The following is an 18958-nucleotide window of genomic DNA, read 5'->3' as shown; positions in this document are numbered from 1 at the left end:
AGTTTTTTGAGACAGGTGGCCACACTGAGCTTTTTCCTGAAGGAAGGCATGCATTCTGTTTAGGTTTAGTTTGCAACCCAGAAAGACTAGGTCCTGAGTGGGTGTGAGATGGGACTTTCTGAGGTTGATTGTGAACCCTAGAACGAACGGGAGATGTACAGTGAAATGAATAAGCTCAAGGAATCTATGAAAAAAAACCTAAATAAGTTATCCAGGTAAGGGAAAATATTTGTGTAAAATCGTACCATAACTATAGATGTCCCTCTCTTCCATGTTTCAGTATTCTTAGTGAGAGATTCCCTGACTCAGGTGAACTGAACGTCAACTCCTACACAAAAGCTTAAGCCTGGCTGCTGTAGGTGTGTGGGACATTACACATAGGGCCATAAACCAGGGACCTTAAATGTGATATCTGCATGCACAGACCTCAGAACTTAAATGCCTAGTCGGACAGTCCCATAGTGTAACAAGTGAGGTCAACCAGAAGTGTAACTAGTCTAGGGTACTGCCTCAGAGTGCCCTTTAGACAGGTCAATAGTAAAAAAGGGGGACAGGTGGTGGGAAGGAATACTGCGACATGGAAGAGAAGGACATCTATGGTTACGTTAAGATTTTACACAACTATTTTATGTCCTCCTATTCTATGTTGCAGTAGTCTTAGTGTGGAAGAGTACCACAGTTTAGAGAGAAGCGTGGAGGTAGATGTAGCCGATTACACAACCCTGCAGGACTGCTCCAGCAAACCCTGCCTGGGCTATGGAAACGTGGTCCAATTTGTAGTGTCTGGTGAAGGTGTGAATGGTGGACCAGGTGGGTGCTTCCAGGATGGATGCTGTGTCCAGGCCTTTGAAGAAGGCTTTGGAGGTTGCTACACCCCTGGTAGAATGTGCTCCAACTCCCTGGGGTAAAGTGCTTGCCATGGTGGGAGTAGCAGAAGCAAACAGTTTTCCTAATCCAACAGGAAATGGTTTGTTTGAAGACTGCCTTGCTCAGCACCCTAGGGTGGAAGGATACAAAGAGTTGGTTTGATTTTCTGATGGACTTTTGTCCAGGTAAAATCTTAGTTGTATTATGTGCACATCCAGGGGATGAAGTACCCTCTCACTGTTATTGGTTGGAGAGGGGAAGGTGGACAGGTGAATGGACTAATTTAGGGACAGTTCGTTAACCACTTTAGGCATGAAGTGTTAGCACGTAGGGTTACCCTATCCTTGTTGAAGGTAGTGTAGGGAGAGCAGGCCATTAGAGCTTGTAACTCAGACACCCTTCTAGCTGAGTTAAGGGCCACCAGCAGTACAGTCTTCCATGTACACATTTGGAGCATAGCAGCACTAGCTGGTTCAAATGGAGCCAGTGTTAGTTATTCCAGAATGAAGTTAAGGTCCCAGTGGAGTAAGATGGGTTTTCTTGGTAGTCTGATGTGCAAGACCCCCAGGAATAATTTAGCCTGGTTAGCAGAGGGGAACCTTAGTGTTAGACAGGCTGAAATTGCTGATAGGTGCACTTTCACTTGAGTACAAATATGGGGGGGGGGTTCTGCCTGGCAGGGATCCCAGTCCTTATGGAGACGCACTCCCATTTTGATCCGTAGGATCTCCTAGTAGTAGGTTTCCTGGCCTCCCTCAGGACGAAAAGCACACCCTCGTAGTGGTGTCTGAAAAGGATTAAAAGTTTATCACCCAGAGAGTTAGACCAAACATCTGTTGGCGAAGGTGAATAAGAGAGTTCCCTTTTGTTGTGTGAGCACAACTTGTGGTGATTTCCCCTTGGCTAATGAGAGAAGTAGGGGGTAACCAGTGCTGCTTTGGCCAATAGGGAGTCACAAGCAAGATTTCTGGTTGGTCCCTACTGATTTTCAGGATGACATTTTGAATGAGAGGAAAGGGTGGAAATGCACATAGAAACCATCCCTTCCATGGAATTCTGAAGGCATCTACCCCTCCAGGCAAGTGGAGTGTGATCCTTGGTGCAGAATTTTTCAACTGTCTGTTCTGCGTGTAGGCAAACAGATCCACTTGATGTGTGCCCCACCAGTGGACAATACCTAGAAAGGTCTGTCTGTTCAGCATCCACTCGTGCTGCAGAGAGAATGTCCTGCTGAGAAAACAGTTGTGTAAAATCTTACCATAACCATAGATGTCCTTCTCTTCCATGTAGCAGTACTCCAGTTGTGGGATTTCCTGCCCTCAGGCAACTCGTACGTCAGCTCCTGTACAAAAGCTTCAGCTTGGCTGTTGGAACATGCATGGGACATCAGACACAAGGCCATAAACCAGGGGCCTTAAATGTGACGTCTGCACCCACAACCCTCAGAACTTGAAGGCCAGCAAGTAGAGTAGGCCAGGCAGGTGGTGATGCCAGTGGTGTCAGGTATGGGACCATGGTGTCCTTGTGTAGTATAGATAGGTCCAGGTTTTAGCTGGGGATAAAGGAGAATGAAGATGGGGAAATGGGCGGGAAGAAATACTGCAACATGGAAGAGAAGGACATCTATGGTTATGGTAAGATTTTACACAACTATTCTATGTCCTTCTATTCCTATGGTGCAGTATTCTAGTTGTGTGAGTACCACAGCTTAGATGGATGAGAGGGTGGCGGCTGCTGAAGGAGGATTCTACAAAGCCCTGTAGGATAGCCCTGGCAAATCCTGCACGAGCTCTGGAGACTTTGCAAAGTTTACAATGTTTGGTGAAAGTGTGGATAGTGGACCATGTGGCTGCTTCCATTATGGATGCAGTGTCCAGACCTTTTATGAAAGCCCTGGAGGTGCCAGAGGGCAGGAAATCCCTCAACTAGAATACTGCAATATAGGAATAGGACATTATTCACTTGCTTGTTGTCCTGAGAGGGGATGTAGGAGGCCTGCAGGGTCAAGTTGTGCCTGGAGGCAAGCTCCCAAATTTGTAGAGTTATCCTGCATTGGAGATAAGCTAAGCTCTGGTCCCTCCTTGTTTGTTGAGATACCACATTACTGTGGTGTTGTCTTGTGAATATTTGAAGAGAGCCCAGTTGGAAAATATGAACGAAAGCCTCCAGGGCCAGAAAAACTTCAGTCATTTCCCTTTCTTTTGAAGGGTAGGATTCCATGCCTCCTGTACCCTGAAACATTTGAAGGTGGCTCCCTACCCTAGATCTGTTGCATATGTATGCATAAGTTGGGTTAGGGAGGGGATTTGAAGTGGTTGTCCCAGGTTGAGAAGGATTTGTTGAATCCACCACCTTAGTTTTGTTTTGAGGTAGGGTAGAATGGGAATTTCTTGCTCTAGGGAGTGTTGGGGTTGTGGCCACACGTTTTTCAGGTACCACTGGAATTTCCGGATGTGCTTTCTTGCTAGGTGAAGCATAGGGATGGTGGCTGCCATCAGTCCCAGGAGATGCAGGAATAGTCTTGCAGATATTTGAGGAGCTAGTAAAAGGTTTTGGAAATGACTGGTGAGTGACAAGACTTTGTCCTGGGGAAGGAAAGCCCGCATCGGGTCTGTCCTGATCCTGCAGCATAGAAAGATTTGGTCTTGCTGCGGGAATAAGGTGGATTTAAGTTGAGGGTGAATACCCAGGTTTTGTACAAGGGAGGTGGTGAAGCTGGGATGACTTTGGAGGAGGTCTTCTCTTTCTGCTAGAAGGAAAATGTCATCTAAATAGGGATAGATTTGGACACCTTTGGTCCTGCAGTAAGCAATGGCTGGGGTTAGGCATCTTGTGAATACCCTGGGTGCAGTAGACCCAAAGGGCAAGGCTGTAAACTGAAAATGAGAACAGGGTCCAGTAAAAAAAGAATTTTCTGTTGGAGGATTTTATGGGAATATGGAGGTAAGCCTCCTTCGTATCTACAGTAGTCATGTAGGCCTGGGCTGGCATTAAAGAAAGAAGTGTTTGAAGGGATAACATCCTGAATGATGGTACTTTTAGCAAATGGTTTAGGAAGGATAAGTCAAGTATTGGTTGCCAAAGCCCATCTTTTTTGGGGACCAGAAAGTGTAAAATCCTTTTCCTTCCTGCCTTGGAGGGGATAGGTTCTATAGTTCCTAATCTTAGCAGGTCTAGGAGAACGTGAGGAAAAAAGAGATGGATTTAATTTTTGGGTGGAAAGAGGATGGACCTTGGGATGGTTTTTTCTTTCCAAGAAAGGAAGTATACATTCTGAATGATAGATAGTACCCATTGGTCTGATGTGATGTTTTTCCAAAACAGGAGGGAGTGGGGGAGGTGGGCTAACAAAGGCAGATGGGCAAGGCAGTCATGCATTGCTGGGTGCACTTCTATCCTGAAAAGGTTGTCCTGGAGTAGTTTTTGTGAGGTAACAGGGCATATTTTACCATGTGAGTTTGGTAATTGATAGCCCAGGCGGCCAGGAGGAGGTGCACATTTTTTTTTCCCAATCCTGTCCATGCTTTTGCTATCCTTATCAGTGAGTAGAAGAAATGAAGGAATCAGCCTGGAATGCTTGTCAGGGGAGACAGCAATTACTGCAGGGTCTGCCAGGGGAGGATTAACTAAGAATTTCGGGTCATCAGGCACTTTATAGAACCTACCCGGTCTCTTAAGGGCAGATGGTTGAGAGTCTGAATTACTGGATGCAGAAGTGAAAGCATCCAGATAGGCAGGATATGACTGATGGGGAGGGTAATTCCAGTTGAAGGAGTTCAAAATACCTCCTCTGGGTGTCGGTCATCTGGGCAGTGATGCATTTGAAGTTTTCTTTCATCTTTGTAATGGTTTCCCCAAAGGTAATATTCTCTGGTGGGGAGTCACCTTCAATGGATTACTCATCTGGGGAACAGTATTCCAGAGAAGAGGCGATTTGCGAGGGATAAGAAATAGACTCATAAGATGATTAGCAAGGTTCTAAATCCTCCTCTCCTTCTTGGGTAGTAGGTAGGAGAAGTGGCAAAGGCAGGCCTAGGACTAAGCACTGGAATAGTGTAGGGGAAGTGGTTGCGGGCCTAAGAGCCATAAAAGCCTGCATCAAGGAGTTAGTAAATGATTGCCAGTCTGGGACTACTTCAGGGGTAGGAGTCAGGTGTTTGTTTTCACTTAGAAGGCAAAGGTCTGGGAGAGGGCCTGGGTTCTGGGTCTCAGGTAATGGCATCCCGGTCGGTTGTCCAACTGTTTCTGGTTCCCTCTAGACATCGGTAGGGACAGACATCTGTGCGGTCTGAGGATGCACAGGCAGTTACTTCTGAAATGGGTTCCTTGGTGGGAGCCATTCAAGTAGACTGTTCAATCAGGTGTCCCTCAACTCCTAGATCGGAAGTTGACAGGGTATCTGATGGAACAGCAACATGAGGTAGGCCTGGAAACCATGACCTTTTTTGTGGTGGTTCAGTCAGAATGGCCAATTCTGGATCCATCCTGAGCACAAGCTTTTTGAGTCGTTAGCTCTGTAAATATAAGTTGAGGGCTGCCAGACTGCTACAAAGGGTGTTCGGAACAAACGATTGGCAAAAGGAACAAGCAATCGTATTCCTTCCCTAGGAAAGACGCAAGACTCCCCTATATACAAAGCAATTCCCTCTTGAAAAATTAGCAGTGTGGACATAATGCTTCTGACCTCATGCTGCGTAAATCCAGGAGGCACACAAGTTTAACTATGTAAGATTCGTGATCAAGAAGCATCCCCCCTCAGCCTCAATCTACCCTGGGAGCCACACACTAATCATGATTAATAGGAGAGCAGTACTGCCTCCTTCTAGATACCAGATATGTAATAAAAGGTACCTCAAAACCCATTTCCCCTTAATTTCTCATGCTCCTCCTTGTTGCATCTCCTGCAACACCAGCACATCAATCCAGTCTAACATACACCACTCATTTTAATAAGGCGACTTACTCATTCCACATTAACTGTATCAAGTTTATAATCAAGTATGTAAAGCAATGACTGAAAATGAATGATCACAAGTGTGCTGTTACTTATTTTCTCCATCTCCAGTACTCAATCCAGACATCAAAAAATTGGAAACTAACAATTCAGTTTTAACTCCTTAGAGCTTTACATCTGAAATACGATTCAACATTTTTAGAGCTTTTTGACCATAATATGCACAAACACACTTGCAAGAAATATTTTTTTAAAACTACATATCTAAAGGCATAAATGACTGATTTACTGTTTTCAATGAGCAGGAATATTTCTTGGAATACAATACAAGAATGGAGCAGGAAAACTACTTGCATTTTGTGCTATCCAAAGACATGGGGACAGAACCATGTTGGTGTTCTACCTAGGCTGTCATTCCCATAAGACTAAAGTCCGCCAATATTTGTCTTATGAGAGAAACTTCACTCAAGTACATGCGTCCATTACTGAAGTCTCCTTAAGTTCACTTTGTTTCCTCAATCAACTCACAGGAGTCAAGTCACAATGTACAAATTACAGGACCTTAAAAAAAAAACTGTTAACATTTTGACTGACTTCTGATATTCCTGCCTGCAGAAGCCCGATTGATGGCCCTACTTCCAGAGCTCTTGGCCTAGCAGACTCCTTCCTACTTGGACATCAGGACATCTGTGGCATGTTAGTCAGCATCCTATACTGGTCCTTTGCCCTGGCTAAAGGAATAGATTACAACTTACTCCAGAGGAACCAGTTTCTACAGTGAGAGGATCTCCAAAAACTGCCTTGTGGAAAATAAGGAAGGGTGGCTTGCAAGTAAGTGCCTAAAGTTCTGAAACTTGTCTTGAAGTGATGGCAATGAGAAAAAAATGGTCTTCCAAGTGACATTTTAAATCTGATCATGCTGCAGGTTCAAAGGGTATCAGGGTCAATAACTGTAGTAAGACTACCATGCCATGGGGAAGTGCATCTCAAACAGGTGTAAAACATTCCCTTAAAGAAAGTTTTGGTTATCCTAAGTGATGCAATAGAGGAGTTATGTCCTACGTGAAAATTTGATATGGAGGCCATCTGGACTTTTACAGTGGAGTAACTGAAACCTCACAGAAAAAGTTCAGAAAAAAACAGTATTGCTGGAAGAGGGGCTGAGAAAGGGTCTAAACCCTTTGAAGACGCACAAATAGCAAACGGAAAAGATTTTCAAGTCTTTTTTGTTGATTCCAAAGAAGAAATTGTGTGGACTACCGGGGAGGAAAGCCTGGCATCTCAGGCTATTGTTAACATTGGAGAAACCATATGATTAGTTTCAAGAACTGAGGATCCAAAAGAGGCATCCCAGATAGGTGATTGAGCAGATTGAGTGGGATCCAGTACCCATGGTTGGTGCAGTAGGCGAGGCCAAAAGCAGGGGAACCACACCTGCCAAGGCCAAAAGGGGGTGAAAAAGGATTACACTGGGTGTGGCACCTCAAGGCTTTCTAAACAAACATTGAGAAGGGGAATCGACAGGAAGGCATAAAGGAGACCTGGGGGCCAAAAGTGGACTACACCTCTCAGTGACTGTCCCTGTGAAGGGATGAGGGCAAAGTAACTGCTACACTTGTTTAGGAAGGAAGCAAAAGATCACAGCAAGGTTGATTCCAGCAGCTGAAGATCTGTTGCCACTGCCTGAAACCACTTGAGGTCACTGGACACTCCTGCTCAAACTATCCACTAGTATATTTGATGTCCCAGGAATGTGCATTGCCACTAGAAAAAACAATGCGAAGACATCACTTATTCTTGACTAGCACAGCCTCTCATTAAAGTAGACAAACTGCTCCACCTTGTTTGTTAATGTACAAGACCACTGATACTGTGACTGGAAATTACACCCTTGGGTAGGAGGTCTTAAAAAGGTCGGTAACACTAGAACTGCTCTCATCTCCAAGACACTGATACATGGGCATCAGTGGAGGGCACACTTCACTTGAACTGTTTCCCCTTCGAAATGCCCCCCCACACCCCCGAAGAGAGTAGTCTACAACTTCTGTGGCACTGGAACAGGTGGGCCAAAAGGTCTACCCCATTGTACCGATGGAGACAATCTAGAAAAGTATGCAACTTCTGCATACTTAAATCAAAATCTAGTGTTAAGGGGGTGAAATCTGTGACCACTACACCACCAGTGTCCACTGTAGGACTAGTGATATCGTGCAAAACGGACCAATGTAATAGCAGAAGACATCAGTCCTAAAAGAAAATGAGTCTTGCTTGTGGACAAGGATGTTGCATCACTTGATAAATTATGAGCCTTAACATTTGGACTCTTGCAAAAAGGGAGTTTTGCCTAGTTTTTGGACTGTCTAGCATCCTATAAATTCTGTTTTGTGGGCAGCCAGCTTGCTCTTCGGGGATGACTGACATTCCCAATTGGTTTAAAAAAGAGTGAGAAGGAATGTTTGGCGTTGCAATAGTAGACCTTTGGCAGTAGCGGAAAGGAGCCAATTGCCTAAATATGGGAAGACAGATTCCCTGCAGTTGTAGATGAGCTGCTATGGTGAAATCAGATGGCTACGCTCTGAATTGGTATTGACTGTCCCCCAGTAGGAAACTCAGAAGCCTCCAGGAGTGCCTCTGGATCTTTGTGACAGGTGGTGTCCTGGAGATCAATACAGGATATTGAACTGCCCATCAAGACAGATACTATGAAAGTACAGTCATGCAAAATCTTACCATAAAACTGTTGCAGTATTCACTACATTAGGGACCCCCTGCCAAGGGCGGCCCAACATCTGTCCAGCATACCATAGTCTTTAGGTTTAAGGTATGCCACACGTCCCATGTATGCTCCTTGTGTAGTGTAGGGCATAAAGAGGACGTCTGGATGTATCACCTTCAAAACTGAGAGCCCCAGTAGGAACACCAGTCCAAAGAAAAGGCAATCAGTACATTCAGAAGAGAAATGGATCAGGGGGTGGAGGGAGTGAATACTACAACAGTGAAGAGAAGAACATCTACGGTTATCTAAGACTTTACACAACTGATCTATGTCCTTCCAATTCACTGTTGCAGTATTTATTAGGTAGAGTGCCAAAGCTCAGGAAGAAACTTTGGAGGGGGAAGGACCAGAGTCCTCTAGAAAGCCATGAAGGATGGCTCTAGCAAAACCAGTCCTAGCTCTGGAAATTCAATCAAACTTGTAGTGCTTGGTAAATTTATGTACAGAAGTCAAGGTGGCTGCCTCAAGAGCAGAGTTAGTATCCAAACACTCGAAAAAAGCACCAGAAGTCACAGCTCTAGCAGAATAAGCCTTAACAGAATAAGGAATGCTCCTACTATGAAAGGAAAGTACAGTTGTGTACACTTAGCATAAATGTAGATGTTCAGGTGTATTCACTGTTGCAGTCATCACACTTGGGTTATCCTGCCAAAGGTAGCCCTGGTCGGCCCGAATACCAAAGGCTTAATATTTCTGTCTCGGTTGCTGTTGCTCCAGGACTAAAGTCAGGTCGACAGTGGTATAAAATAAGTCAACAGACGCCATTACATCAGTCTTTCTTGCCAAGGAGCCCTAAGCAGAAGCAGTTCGCATGAGTGCCTGTCGGCTGCTACATGAGCTTTCGTTAACGAATTGAAGTTGGTCTCTAAGTACCCCGTTGGGGATCCTTTTTTCTTGCTCCGATGTCAGAAAAATTTAATTGTTTCGCCTGTGGAAAGCAAATACCACACAGAGACTTCCATTCTTACTGTGTCACCTGTTTAGGCCCAGAAACATGAAGATTATCAAAAAAACTAATAGCTTTTAAGATCCAAGAAGAAATAGTTTGCTTGGATACAAGTACTCCCAAGGACATGGGATGAAAAGAAGCAATGCTGATTAGATTTCCTAACAGTCTTATTATCCAAATACAAAAAAACCCATGTTATCCCTCAAAGTCTCAGAAAACCCAGTATGCAACCTACACTGGGTCAAAAACAAACTAAGAAACTTCGCTGTGTGGAGGGTGCGATGTTCACTTCATGAATTATGTTAAGTACCTAGTTGATTAAGAAAAATTAAACTGTAAAACACTTGCTACAAAATAAGAAAATAGTAAATAGCCCACAGTTGAATTAAAAATGGTAGGTAGTCCACAGTTAAGGGACGGCAAGCAATTGTACAGTGCTTACATTGTCGCCTCACAGCAAGAGGTTCTCCGGTTCAATTCTCAGCAGTACAGTCTTGTGTGTGGAGTCTGCATGTCCTCCCTGCATTCATGTTTCCTCCCACATTACAAAGACTTATGTCTGAAGCATTTCTCCCCAGGCATCTGCTGAAAATTGGCTCTGCTCCAAGTCAGACTTTCCAGTAAACAAATGTTAAATAAAATAAAGTTAAAAATGGAATATCCATTATTGAAACACACAAGAGCAATCCAGATGACTATAAAGAAAAGCATCAAAACATTCCTCGTACACACAATCAGGTTATTTGGAGCAGGGGAGTGGTTTTGTTCAGAGCTATAAAAGCATCACAACCATTCCTTTAACTAAGTCCCCCACCCCCTTTAACACCATACTGTAATCAGACTAACAAACTGAAATTAAAAAGCTAGAGACAAATTACAAAACAAGACCAGCTTATTAACACTTTAGGCTAACCAAATAAACTATATTAAGAAACAAAATGATTAGCAAACAAAAAGATAGGAAAGTTGCATAAAATCTTAACATAACCATAGATGTCCTTCTCTTCCATGTTGTAGTATTCTACTTGTGGGTTTACCCCTCTTCGTCTCCAGTTCGTCTGGCCATGTTTCTAAAGATTTTCAGTCCCTCTTGGTGCAGACATCTGACGTGGCTGCAGAAACGTGGGCCATAAAAGTGACGCCTGCACACACCAGCCCTCAGAACATAGTAAGAGCCCCAATCGGAGCCAGTCCAGTAAGAGCACAGCCTGTCCAGTATCACCCAGGCCAGCAAGTGCAGTCATACAAGAGGGGAAGGTGGGCAGGAAGGAATACTGCAACATGGAATAGGACATCTATGGTTATGGAAAGATTCTACACAACTTTCCCATGTCCTTCTATTCTACTGTTGCAGTATTCTAACTTGTGGGTGAGTGCCAAAGCTCTCAGTGGATTGGGAGGTGGCCCAGATGAAGTTTCCAGGAATCCGTGTAGGACAGCCCTGGCTCTGGAGATATGGTCCAGTTTGTAGTGCTTAGTGAAAGTGTGTACTGAGGACCAAGTGGCTGCCTCAAGTATGGAGTTGTCTAGCCCTTTAAAGAAGGCTCCAGAAGAGGCCATTGCTCTGGTGGAGTGGCCTTGACATTGCCATGCAAGGACTTCCCATGGTGTAGGTAACAGAAGGAAATGGCCCAGGAGATCCAGGCTGAAATGGTCTGCTTGCTCACATATTTGCCCAAGGTCCTGGGGTGGAAGGAGACTAACACAGCTGGTCTGATTTCCTAAAGGGTTTGGCTTTATGTAGATAAAACCTAAGTTGTCTGTGGACATCTAGAGCATGCAACACACTCACTATATTCTTGAGAGTTTGGAAGAAGGTGGGCAGGTGGATGGCCTCGTTCAAGGATACGTCATTCACAACTTTGAGAATGAATGACTGATTTGTCCTGAGGGGCACCCTGCCCAGGTGGAAGGTTAGGAAAGGTGGTGTAGCCATAAGAGCTTGCAATTCTGACACCCTTCTGGTGGGAATCAGAGCTACCAGCAAACCAGTTTTCCAAGATTAAAATTTTAAGGGGGCCTTGCCTGCTTGCTCAAAAGGGGCTAGATTGAGATTTTCTAGAACACAGTTAATGTCCCAGGGAGCGGGAGACAGTTTCCTGGATGGTCTCAAGTGCAATACATCTTTGAGGAAATGTTTGGAGGGGAGTCTGGATGCAAGCAGTAGATCCAGGGGAAGGCATGCATAGATAGCAGACAAGTGTGTGCCTTCAGAGATGAGTAAGATAACCCTGCCTGCATGAGTTCACACAGATACGACAGGATGAGAGGCATATCACTTTCAAGTGGGTCCAACTGTCTTTTGTGACACCAGATAGAAAACCTTTTTCATTTTGAGACATTTCCTTGTGTTGGGTTTCTGGGCCTCCTGCAGGACAATGAGCACATCCTCATTATATAGGTGTCTGAAGGGGATCAGAATCATATCAGCCACAGGGTGAGGTGCATAGATAGTCAATGTGGGTGTATCAGAGTGACCTTGTGCTGTGTCATCAGGTCCACTGAGGGGTGTAACTTGTGCTGATTGCCCTTCGACAGGTGAAGGGGGAACTAGCGCTATCTTGGCCAGTGGGGAGTCACCAGCAAGATTTTGGGCAAGTCCTACTGAATTTTTAGCAGGACCCTTTGTATAAATGGGAAAGGGGGATGCATACAGAAATTCCCCCTTCCAGGGTATCAAGAAGGCATCTGTTGCTAATGCCTTGAGGTCTGGTGTCCTCATGCAGTAGCCAGGAAGTTGCATGTTTATGGAGGGGGTGAACTAGTCTATGTGGAATACCCCACCTGTGGGCCATATTCAGGAAAACATCTCTTTGCAGCATCCACTTGTGGTTGCTTGAAATTGTTCTGCTTAGGTAATCTGCCTGGGAGTTGCGCAGGGCTGGAATGTAGGCTGCCTGAAGGGTGATCCTCAGAGGTAGCCAGTTCCCATGCCCGCAGAGCTAGTCTGCATAGAAGGTAGGACTTGCTCCCTCCCTGCTTGTTGAGATACCACAGGACTGTGGTGTTGTCTGTGAATATCTTCAGAGGCCCTGCTCTAGGTAGGGTTGGAAGGTCTGTAGAGAAAGGAGGATGGCTCTCATTTCTCTCACATTTACGTGATCTCATTTGTCTGTCCACAAACCTTGTACTTTCCTTTTTCCCCCAGAGTTGCTCCTCAGCCCAGACCTGAGGCATCTCTGTGCATGGTCTGGGAGGGAGTCTTGGGTTCTGGGCTACCTAAGCCACCCACCATCTCAGTTCCTGATGTACTCTGGTGGGAGTGCTGGGTCCACACCAACCAGAGGTACCACTGAAGTTTCCTCATGTGCATCCTTGCTAGGGGTAACATGGGAATAGTAGTTGCCATGTAACCTAGAAGTCTCAAATTGTCTTGCAGTCAGTTCTGTTGATTGTAGGGCAGTAAGAAGGAGGTGTGAGAGGGACACCACCTTTTCTGCTGCAAGGAAGGCCTTCATGAGGTCTGACCTGATCCTGCAACCCACAAAGAATGTCCTGTGCACGGTTGAGGTGGGATTTTGGGAAATTTATCATGAACCCTAGAAACTGTAGGAGCGCCAGCAGGTCCTGGGAGTGATGAAGAAGTTTCCTCGTCTTCTACCTGAATAAGGAGATCTAGGTTTGGGAATAACTGGATCCTCTTTGCCCTACAGTAGAAGATGACTGGAGCCCTGCATTTTGTAAATATCCTGGGGGCAGTAGAAAGCCCAAAGGGCAAGGCACAGAACTGAAAGTAAGATGAGCCTGACAGAAATCTGAGGTATTTCCTGAAGGTGGGCTTGATAGGTATGTGAAGGTAAGCATTCTTTACGCCCAGAGTCGTCATGAAACCCTGAAAAAGGATGAGTGGAAAGAGTAGGTAGGGTGATCATCCTTAAATAACTTTTAGAAAGAGGTTAAGGCCCAAGAGGTCTAGAATCTGCTTCCAAGGTCCTTCCTTTCTGGGTACCAAAAAGATTCTGGAGTAGAATCCTTTTCTTTTTGATTGTGTAGGTACTAGTTTTATGGTGCCTTGTAGTAGCAGGGTTTGCAAAACCTGATGTAGGAGGGGTAGCTGACTGGGAAGAGGCTGCGGTATGCCCAGTCTTGGGTGTGTGTGATCCAGGACATTAAATAGCCATTCTGCATGATGGACAGAACACACTTGTCTGAGGTAATGAGTGACCACACAGGGAGCCAGTGAGAGATTGGCAGATTAGCGGGATTGATGAGGGGGGGGGGGGGTGTGGGCTGAAATTTTGACAGGCAGACACTACCCGCCCTATCACGAAAGAAGGGCCTTTGGCTGGAAGACTGAAGGACTAGCCTGAGGAGGCTATCTTCTAGGGGGTCTTCTAGATTGGGGAGGAGGTACAAGCCTGAAGGTTTTCCTGATCAACTGTCTTTGCCGGGTAGTTCCTTGAACTTTGGGAAAGGTGAGACTAGGAGGTGTTTTAAGTCCTGCAATTAATTTTCTTTCTGTAGCAAGGATTTAAACAGGTCAGACACTTCTGCACCAAAAAGGCTGACTGGTCCAAAGGTGCATCAAGAAATTTGGTCCTGAAATCATCTGGGAGAGGCTGAAGTTACAGCCATGAGTACCTTCTTAGCACTGAAGCTGATGCAGCTGGATTGGCTGAGGCTTCAGCTGCATCACTACTACATCTTAAGAAGTGTCTATTCACTTGAAAGATGAGGGCCATCAGGGAAGACATGGAAGCTTTGGCTGCACAGTCAGGGATGTAATCTAAATCCTTAGTGGCTTTGTCCAGCAGAGCTAAGGAGTATTTGGTAAGAGGAGTTTGGTAGCTGATTGCTCTAAAGCAGAGGTGCAGATTTTTCTTTCCCCAACCTCTCCATAGTCTTGCTGTCCTTAGCAGAGAGGATAGTAGTGGTAGGAATGAGCTTGAAGACCCTAGCCGTATAGATGGAGATAGTGGCACGATTAGGAGTGCACTTAGAGAAATATTTCTGTCTCAGGGACTTTACAGTCTGCCTTCTCTACGTGGGACTGGGGGTTGGGAATCCGGGTTAGTGAAGACAGAGGCAAAAGCATCCAGGAATGCAGGTTGAATAGGAGGGATGGTAGAAGGAATGGGAGAGTCCATTTGAATAAGGTCATAAAACCTCTTTTGTACTCCAGTCATATCACAGGATTGCCAGTTTAAAGTGGCCTTTCATCTAATTGTTTTCCCAAACTGGGGGGTAATTCTCAACGGAGCCCTCCTCAGAAGATCCATATACCAAGGGGGATGAGATCTGGGAGGAGTATAAGAGAGTCCTTAGAGGAATCAGACAATTCCTCTTCAGTCTGATCTACCATCCTTTCATGGATGAGAAGTCTGGGGACTAAGGAGGGGAGGAGCAGCAGATTCAACAGAAGGCTTAAGGGTAATAAAGGCATTGAATAAGCTCTGGCTGAAAGCCTGCCAATCAGGCATGCATTCAGAGATCGGAGCATGGTGTCTTGTTTTCCATTTTCTCTTTAAAGGTCTCGCTGGTGTCAGGCTAGAGACTGCCTATGGTCAGGCGTCAGGATGATGGAAGCGGAGTCCGACTGCCCAGAGTGGACGCTGGTTGTCCCCAGCGTCTAAGGAAGGTGCTGGTATATACTCTGTTGATGTGTCGTCCGATCGAGATGGTGCGGCTTCCTCAGAGGTAACCGCTTTATCTACATCAGCGGATGTCGGATCCTCAACCAAGCTAAGATTGGCTTACAGTGAGGTATGGCTGAGAGGCACCGACGAAGTAGGCCACAAGGACTTGGCCCTCTTCCTAGGTGGCTCAAACGGGGCGTCAGACGTGGCCTGCATCCCTAAAGCTATTTGTTTCAAGTGTTGATTATCTAAATATTAATGTAATGCCTGCAACGGGCGGAGTAAGGTCTTAGGGACATACGATCAGCAAATGGAGCAGTTCTCGTGGTAGTGTTCCCTGTCTAAACGAGAGACACTGGTCGTGGGCATCTTCGTGGGAAATCTGCCAACCGCACTTGCCCTTACCAGATGACATGAACAGATTGCTATAAAGTAGGACTGAAAGAATCCTCAGTGGGGTACTTTAAATATTTTTTGATCAGACTTCTGCGAGAAGCAGGAGCACCTGGCATACGACTGGTGGTTGAAAAGTTCTGAGGGCTTGTGCGTCCAGACTTCACTTTTATGGCCCACATTCCTGAAGTCAAGTCAGACGTCCGATGCACAAAGACAGACTGAAAATCTTCAGAAACCTGGACAGACGAACTGGAGAGGAAGAAGGGTAAATCCACAAGTAGAATAATGCAACACTGGAATAGGCCATTTTATCAGCATAAATATGAACTAAAAAAGTTATCTACTTACCATAACTTGGAATCCGTACTTTAGAGTCATTCATGGCGGATGGGTTTAGGATCAGATGTCGGATCCGAGCCTGCAACTAGTAAGATGACTGCTGAGCTCAAGCTCCTTCCCTTCCTAAGATAGGATAGTACACAAAATCTTACCATAACCATAGATGTTCTTCTCTTCCATGTTGCAGTATTCTAGTAGAGGGATTTTCGGCCCACAGGCGACTCGTACATCAGCTCCTATACAAAGCTTCAGCTGGGGTGTGTGTGGGACGTCATACGTAGGCCACAAACCAAGGGCCTTACATGTGACGTCTGCATGCACAATCCTCAGAACCTGAAGGCCACCAGGGAGAGAAAAAGGGCTCCCGCAGGAGGAATGTCAGTGGTTTTCAGGTATGTGACCTACTGTACAGGGGATAGGACAAGTGAGGGAAAAGAGTAGAGGGGACTGGTGGGTGGGAAGGAATACTGCAACATGGAAGAGAAGAACTTCTATGTTATAAGATTATACACTACTGTTCCATGTCCTATTCCTATGTTGCAGCATTCTAATAATGGGAGCATACCATAGCTTATGCGGATGAGGGTGGTGGTATTTGAGGAGGATTTAACAAGACCCTGGAGGACTGCCCTACCAAATCCTGCTCAAGAAATCTGGTCCAGCTTGTAATGTTTGGTGAAAGTGTGGATAGTGGCCCATGTGGCTGCTTCCAAAACGGATGCTGTCAAGACCTTTCATTAAGGCCCTGGAGGTGGCCACTGCCCTAGTGGAATGGGCCTTCACTCCCACTGGAGAGACCTCTTCATGGAGGGAGGTAACAGAGGTAAATAGTTTTCCTAATCCAGCATGTGATGGTTTGCTTGGAGACTGCCTTGCCCACAGCTCTAGGATGAAAGGAGAAACAGCTGGTCACTTCTAATGGTTTTAGTTTTGTCCAGGCAGAATTCTTAACTGCCTGCGCACATCCAAGGAGTGCAGAATTTTCGCCCCTTTGTTAGAGGGGGAGGGAAAGAAGATGGGTAACTGGACAGAATAGTTAAGAGACAGGCCATTGACTACCTTGGGCATAAAAGGAGGGGCTGGTTCACAGGGTTACCCTGTCTTTGTCTAAGGCTGTGTAGGGGGCAGGCCATTAGGGACTGCAACTCAAGACACCATTCTGGCCTAGATGAAGGCCAAGAGCAGTAGAGTCTTCCATGTACACATCCGTAGGGAGGAGGCTCCAGCTGGTTCAAAAGGGTGCTAGGTTAGTTTCTCCAAGATGTAGTTCAGGTCACAGAGCAGACCGGTTTCTTTGGTGGTCTCATGTGCAAGACCCTTTAAGGAAGAGCTTTACATCGAGCCTGGCTAGCAAAGAGGGGGGGGGGTCAAGGGGCAGGCAGGCTGATATAGCAGAAAGGTGTACCTTGAAGAATAAGAGAAGTCTACCTTTAATCAACTGAGACACGTAGGATAGAACCAGGGGGACCTCAGCAGAGCAAGGGTCCCTTCCCTTTTGCAGATACCATTTAGTAAATCTTTCCACTTAGCCAGGCAAGATTTTCTGGTGGTAGGTATCCTCGCCTCCCTTAGGACAGAAAGCACGGCCTTGGAGAAGTGGCGTCTGAAAGGGATTAAAAGTTCATCACCCACAGAGTCAGGGACATCATCTGCAAGTGTGGGCGTAGGAGAGTTCCTTTGTCTTGTGTCAGTAGGTCCAGCTTGTAGGGTAACTCGAAGCGATTGCGCTTGGCTAGCTTGTGAAGTAAGGGAAACCAGTGCTGCCTTAAGCCTGCAGGGAGTCACTAAAGATTTTCGGTTTGTCCTTCTGTATTTTCATAAGGACTTTCTGAATTAGTGGGAATAGGGGGTGGGGGGGTTAGGCATAAAGGAACTTCCCCTCCCAAGAAATGCTGACAGCGTCCACTCTCCAAGCTAGAGGTGAGTAGGCTTTGCAGAAGGTCGGCAGTTGCCTGTTCTGGTGGGAGGCAAACAGGTGTATTTGTGGAGTACTCCACCGGTGGACTATGTCCAGGAAGACATGCTGTTCAGCATCCATTCGTGCTGAGGCAAGGAGGTCCTGCTTAAAAGATCTGCTTGGTGGTTGTCCTGTGAGGGGATGCAGGCCCCCTGGCAGGACTAATTTGTGGCGAGAGGCTAGGTCCCATATCAGAAGGGTTAGTCTGCACAGCTGATGGGCCTTTGTTCCTCCCCGTTTGTTGAGGTACGACATAACCGTGGCGTTGACGGTCACTATCAGGAGCCCACCTGGAACCAGAAGGGGAAGAAAAATTTTCAGCGCCAAGACTGCTGTCATTTCCCTGACATTGATTAGCCTGTAGAGAGGGATGCCACTTTTCTTGAATCCTGCAGGAAGCCAGGGTTGCTCCCCAACCTGAATCAGAGGCATCTGTATGCACTGTTTCAGTTGGGGTGGGTGCTTCTAGAGAGATTCCTGGGTTTAGTAGGACTTGCTGGATCTACCAGCTGATTTCTGCCTTTAGACAAGGAAGGAGGGGAATGACCTGCTCTAACGGATGAAGATGATGGGCCCAGATACTTTTGAGATATCACTGAAGCTTGTGCATGTGCATTATTGCCAGTGGTAGCACAGGGATGGTAGCTGTCATTAAGCCCAGGAGATGAAGGAACTGCCTTGCAGTCACCTTCTGGGATACTAGGGTTACCTGGAATAGTGGGAGGTCAGAGAAAGAACCTTGTCCTGTGGGAGAAAAGCCTTCATATGGTCTGTTCTGATTCTGCAGCCTAGGAAGAATTTGTCCTGGCCTGGGACCAGGGAGGATTTTGGCAGGTTGATGGCGACCCTAGTTTCTGCAGAAGGGATATGGTGAAGTGTAGATGCCTTGAGAGTGTATGTCTGGACTCTGACACAATCAGGATGTCGCCCAGATAGGGGTAAATCTTGATTCTCTGGGTTGTGCAAAAGGCAATTGCTGAGGCTAGGCACTTAGTAAAGAATTGGGGGGGGGGGGGCTGTGGATAGACCAAAGGGCAAGGCAGTAAATTGGAAGGGAGAGGAAGGTCATGAGAAACGTAGGAATTGTCCGAGATGTCCTGATGGGTATTATGCAGTTAGGCCTCGTTTAGATCTAGGGTGGCCA

The 18958-nt window shown here is 46.0% G+C and overlaps 1 protein-coding gene across 1 annotated transcript in view; it reads right to left on the bottom strand.

Moving 5' to 3' along the window:
- LOC122790608 overlaps positions 1–18958 on the bottom strand; it is a 1229598-nt gene that overhangs the window by 46805 nt on the left and 1163835 nt on the right. The gene's annotated exons all lie outside the window — the stretch shown is intronic.

This window comes from Protopterus annectens, chromosome 16.part0 (genome assembly GCF_019279795.1).
Source record: "Protopterus annectens isolate FY-2018-M chromosome 16.part0, PAN1.0, whole genome shotgun sequence".
Classification (NCBI taxonomy): Eukaryota; Metazoa; Chordata; order Ceratodontiformes; family Protopteridae; genus Protopterus; species Protopterus annectens.
The sequence above is the reverse complement of the archived record's forward strand: the minus strand, read 5'-3'. Positions and strand labels throughout refer to the sequence as shown.